Source organism: Bos indicus x Bos taurus, chromosome 5 (genome assembly GCF_003369695.1).
Source record: "Bos indicus x Bos taurus breed Angus x Brahman F1 hybrid chromosome 5, Bos_hybrid_MaternalHap_v2.0, whole genome shotgun sequence".
Lineage (NCBI taxonomy): Eukaryota > Metazoa > Chordata > Mammalia > Artiodactyla > Bovidae > Bos > Bos indicus x Bos taurus.
The window spans coordinates 95,539,541-95,545,724 of record NC_040080.1 but is presented as its reverse complement, the minus strand read 5'-3'; positions in this window follow the sequence as shown (position 1 = coordinate 95,545,724).

The following is a 6,184-nucleotide window of genomic DNA, read 5'->3' as shown; positions in this document are numbered from 1 at the left end:
TCCAAGCACGCGCGGCAGGAGGAGTTGGTTTTGCGCATGCGCGGGTCTGGAGCTCCCCCTTGTGGCCTCCTCCCGTTTTCCAGAGAAGATGAGCTTTGTTGTCCCTCCAGAGCTGCGTTTTCAGAGATGCCATTTAGAAGACAGGACAAGTGGAAAAGTCACCTATACTAGGGTTTCCCAGGTGAAGTTTTCTCCTTTGGGGACCTCAGTTTCCTCATCTAAAGTGATTGCTTCAGACTACTCCAAAAATCCTTTCTAGAGTCAAGATTCTTTAGAAACAATTACCATCAAGGAATTCAATATTAAGCACAAAATGATTATTGCACATTTGAAAGTAAGTACATTTAATACTACAGTTGTATAGGTAGGCCATTGAGGAGGAGGAATAGAAAAATACAAGATTAAGTATCTACTTTAAAGGACTTAATGATTCAGTTTCAAGTTTTGAAATAATAAAAAACTATTTTCTAATTTAAATTAGATGCATATTTAATTTTTTAAATAATCAGTTCAGTTCAGTTGCTCAGTTGTATCCGACTCTGAGACCCCATGAACTGCAGCACGCCAGGCTTCCCTGTCCATCACCAGCTCCTGGAGCTTGCTCAAACTCATGTCCGTTGAGTCTGTGATGCCATCCAACCATCTCATCCTCTGTCATCCCCTTTGCCTTCATTCACTCTTTCCCAGCATCAGGGTCTTTTCCGAAGAGTCAGTTCTTCACATCAGGTGGCCAAAGGATTGGAGCTTCAGCTTCAGCATCAGTCCTTCCAATGAATATTCAGGACTGATTTCCTTTAGGATTGACTGGTTTGATCTCCTTGCTGTCCAAGGGACTCTTCAAGAGTCTTCTCTAGCACCACAGTTCAAAAACATCAATTCTTTGGTGCTCAGCTTTCTTTATAGTCCAACTCTCACATCCATACATGACTACTGGAAAAACCATACTGGAAAAACTAGACGGACCTTTGTCGGCAAAGTAATGTCTCTACATTTTAATATGCTGTCTACGTTTGTCATGGCTTTTCTTCCAAGGAGCAAGCGTCTTTTAATTTCACGGCTGCAGTCACCATCTGCAGTGATTTTGGAGCCCAAGAAAATACAGTCTGTCACTGTTACCATTGTTTCCCCATCTATTCGCCATGAAGTGATGGGACCAGATGCCATGATCTTCGTTTTTTGAATGTTGAGTTTTAAGCCAACTTTTTCACTCTCCTCTTTCACTTTCATGCAGAAGCTCTTCAATTCCTCTTTGCCTTCTGCCATAAGGGTGGCATTTCTGCCATTTTTAAATAATAAAAGGAATTAAATGAACATTATTTTTTCTAGCATCTAACTTTATGACTTTCAATATGCTTTAAAACACACACTCCTTGATCTGTCAGTTTGAAACAGTCCTCTGAGTCCCAGCTATTTGAGATGAGAAACTTGGCACATGGTTACTTCTTCATCTCTTCTCATCTTCTGTGCTTCCAGATGCCAGTTTACCATATCATTTCTTTAAAAAGGCCAAGGCTTATAAGATTTACACTCTAACCCATAACTGAAAGTCTTCATAATTGTCTAAAGAGTTTTAAAAATGGAAACACATTATTTCCTGAGAGGACTGAGTAATAAGATTGGACCCAGACATGTAATGTCACACTACTAAATCTTCAACCCCAGAAGAGAAACCTCCAAATGTTAGGATCAAATTTTCTTTTCTTAGACTCACTCAAAATTATGTCACACAGGAATTTATTTTATGCTTAAGTGTGACTTTCATGGTCTTTCCACAGGCTTTTTTGTTTTTAAAAAATTCCATCTGTCTTATTTCACAATATAAAAATTACTCTAAAAGCATAACCATATTATTACTATCTCACCTGAAAAAGTTAATAACTGCTTAATATAAAATATCTGCTGAGGAAGGTTCAAATTTCCACAATAATTTAATACTTTTTTTTAGTTTGTCCAAATAAGTTCCATATTTTGTAACTGATTTTCTTTTAATATATGATTCTCCCCATTTCCCACACCTTGTTTTTGGTCCTTCTGGTTTATTTGACAAACACACTGGTAATTTCTCCTGTAGAGTTTTCCACTGTCTGGATTTTGTTGATTGTGTCCTTGTGTTCTTCTAGCCCCTGTATTTCTGTTCAGTTCAGTCGCTCAGTCGTGTCCGACTCTTTGCGACCCCATGAAATGCAGCATGCCAGGCCTCCCTGTCCATCACCATCTCCCGGGGTTCACTCAAACTCACGTCCATCGAGTCGGTGATGCCATCCAGCCACCTCATCCTCTGTCGTCCCCTTTCCCTCCTGCCCCCAATCCCTCCCAGCATCAGGGTCTTTTCCAACGAGTCAACTCTTCGCATGAGGTGGCCAAAGTATTGGAGTTTCAGCTTTAGCATCATTAAATCTAGGCACCTAACAAGATTTGTGTTCATTTTTTTGTTATCTTTCCATTCAGGAGCATATATGGTGTCTGCTTGTCTCATTTTTTTGGTGATTTTAGCTGTCACTGCTAAGCATTGTCTAAATACTTTCATTCCTTCATTAGCCTCAAATCTCCTATAAAGAGAAAAGTGTGTGTGTGTGCTCAGTCATGTCCAACTCTTTGCAGCCCCACTGACCTTAGTTCGCCAGGCTTCTCTGCCCATTCATTTTTCCAGGCAAGAATATTGGAGTGGGGTGCCATTCCCTCCTCCAGGGGATCTTTCTGACCCAGGGATCGAACCCATGTCTCCTGCATCTCCTGCACTAGCAGGCAGATTCTTTACCACTACCACCACCCTGGGAAGCCCTGTAAAGAAAAAACTTCCTCTCAACTATTTGGTTCCTAAAATACTGTTCATATAGGAAAGATGCTTGATTCTCCCTTATGGAACAGTTTTCAAAAGTACAATTTGGTTTCCTAGCATCCTGTGTATATGTGGGGGGAGAAGCAAAAAAACCCATAAAATTTACCATCTTGTTTTAAAGTGTATAATAATGTTAACTATATATATAGTTGTGTAGCAAATCTCTAGAACTTTTGTATCTTGCAAAACTGAAACTCTCAACCCACAGAACAACACTCCCCTTTCTCTCTATACTAGGTTGTGCTGTGCTTTGCTAAGTTGCTTCAGTTGTATCTGACTCTTTGCAACCCTATGGGCCATAGCACGCCAGGCTCCTCTGTCCATGGGATTCTCCAGGCAAGAACACTGGAGTAGGTTGCCATGCCCTCCTCCAGAAGATCTTTCCCACCCAGGGAACACCCAGGGATAGATCGAACCTGCATCTCTTACGTCTCCTGCATTGGCAGGTAGGTTCTTTACCACTCCCTAATAGCTCAGTTGGTAAAGAATCAGCCTGCAATGCAGAAGACTCCAGTTCAACTCCTGGGTCAGGAAGATCCGCTGGAGAAGGGATAGGCTACCCACTCTAGTATTCTTGGTGGCTTATCTGGTAAAGAATCCTCTCTCAAAGCGGGAGACCTGGATTCAATCCCTGGGTTGGGAAGATTCCCTGGAGAAAGGCTACCCACTCCAGTATTTTAGCCTGGAGAATTCCATGGACTGTATAGTCCATAGGATCACAAAGAGTTGGACACAACTGAGCGACTTTTACTTTCTTTACCACTAGCACCACCTGGGAAGCTTCTATTGGAGCTCCTATTAGGTCACCAGAGCCCAATAACCACTATTCTACTTTCTGAGAGTATGACTACTTTAGATACCTGCTATAAATGAAATCATGCAGGCCTTGTTTTGGCTCAGACAGTAAAGAATCTGCCTGGGTCAGGAAGATCCCCTGGAGAACGGTATGACAACCCACTCCAGTATTGCCTGGAGAATTCCATGGACACGGGAACCTGGTGGGCTACAGTCCTTGGGGTCACAAAGAGTCAGACACGACGAACACTTTCACTTTTATCTTACTTAGCATACTATCCTTCAGTTTCATCCACGTTGTAGGATGAAATCCATGTGACAGGATTTCCTTTTGTAAGGCTAATATTCTACTGTGTGTACATATCACTTTTTCTCTATCCATTCATCTTTCAGTGGGTGTTTTTGGTTGCTTTCATCTCTTAGCTATCACGCAGTAAACATGGGAGTGTATACATCTCTTCCAGATCTGTTTTCAATTCCCTGGGATATAAGTCTGTGTGTGTGTGTTAAAAGGATGTGTTAAAGGCATAATCTTTAACCATGGATTGATTTTTAAGATTTCATTTTTTCCTAGTGTTGTTTCTGCTTGTTTTAAAATGTTTGTTCCCCATTGCTGTTCCCGTTTCTTGCTTTTTTGTGGGGGTGGGAAAGAAAAGTTTATTGCAAGGCCAACCAAACAGAATGGGTGGCTCATACTCTAAATTCCCAAACTCCCCAGTGGTTTTCAGGGAAAAGTTTTTATAGGTAAAATTTGGGTTGAGAGCTACAGGGTATGTGACTTTCTTCTGATTGGTTGGTGGTAAGGTAACAGGGCAGTGCAGGAATCTTTTGCTCAGCCTGCAGTTGCTATCCTCCACCTGGGTGAGGGCCTCAGATTTGTAAAATTGCCAGGCCTGCTATGAAACCAGGTAAACCATCTAAACGACTTGGTTCTTCAGTCTCTCCCTTGTTTGCACGGAGACCACCATCCTATTCAGGATTTCTGCTGGCCCCACGACTTTTCTAAGTTCACTGCCCATAATGCTGACTGACAAAATCAAAGTTCAACTCTCTCCACTGTGGGTGCCTAACAGACCCAACATATGTGCTCAGTGTCCACCCAAGCCAACTCTGCTACTTATTTTTTTTTAAATAAACATATATATATAATATATATATATATATATATATTTTTTTTTTTTTTTAAAGAAAAAGGCAGGTCAGTGAGAAGGACAGAGATGGGCTGGTTGAAAAGGCCTGGGGAATTACCTCCATCCCTGGAAGCAGAGGGCAGAGGATGAAGAGCAAAATGCAAGTGAAGGTGAGTGGGGGCAGCACACCCAAAGGGGACAGGGACCTTGGTGTGTCCCACAGACACACAGGGAGAAGGCTGAAGAACTGGGCCTGAGTCAGTCACACCCCTCAGGGCTCCAGAGACCATGGGAGGCAGCTGGGACGTGTCCAGTTGGCAAGCGGGTCCATGGAAGGGTTGTTAAGAAGGGAATGGACGGGCGCAGACAGATGTGCTTCAGAAGGTTCTCAGTGGTGCTGCTGGAGAAGGCTGCCGGGGGCAGAGGCACACACACAGAGGTGAAGGGATCTGTGACCAACTCTGGAAGCTGAAGCTTCAGGGGTTACTGTTGAACTCGATGGGGGTGGGAAGATGGAAGAGCTGCCCTAGGTGTTGGCTCAGGTGAGTCGGTGGCTGGTGGTGTTGGTCACCAAGGCAGGTCACTGAGCCAGCAGTGCTGGGGACTCCGAAGTGCCTACAACCACAGCACACAGTAGATGCCCAAAAGGATACTGGTTGAACCAGAACACCCACCTCCTTTTCGATTTCATTTTTTTCTTCTTAAAACTTGTTATGTACACTTTGAATCATGTACAGATAGGACAATTTCAATATTTTTTAGGATCTATATGTATTGCTTATTGCTGACTCATTCAAATTTCCTTCTAACTTTGATAATTTTGTGAGCTCATATTTGGTTGAGCTTAATGTGTGACAAATTGAGGTTCTAAATTAAGAGGTCAGCCAACTACACTCGAAGGGCTAAGTCCAGTTCACTCCCTGTTTTTTAAATGTTTTACTGGACCACTGCCATGCCCATTCACTTATGTACACTCTACAGCTGCTTCTGAACAACAGCAGAGTAGTTGATTCAGACATGGTAAGGTCCTCAAAGTAAAAAACACTGATGCTCTGGCCCTTTACAGAAAACTGTGCAAAACTCTGATGTAAATTAATGTTTTCCCCAGAGTTTTGATTCTGCCAGGACAGGGAGGGTTCATGACCTGGGACAACTTAAGCCTGCTTTGAGAACTCATGCCATATTTCTTTCAAGTCCAGCAATAGATGAAAGGCCTTCAGAGTTATCTATTCCACAATACTGTTAGAAGCAGTAATACACTATCTTCTTTGATTATGCTGTTCTCATTTCAAGATGGTATGTATCTTTTTCATTTAACAGGTCAATCATTCAACCTGAGAAGCACATGTCCTTCTGTGGAACTTTTCTTGTATCAAGTAATTTTCTTACCTCGTCTTTTGTTTTCTCTTAAGTCCTTACT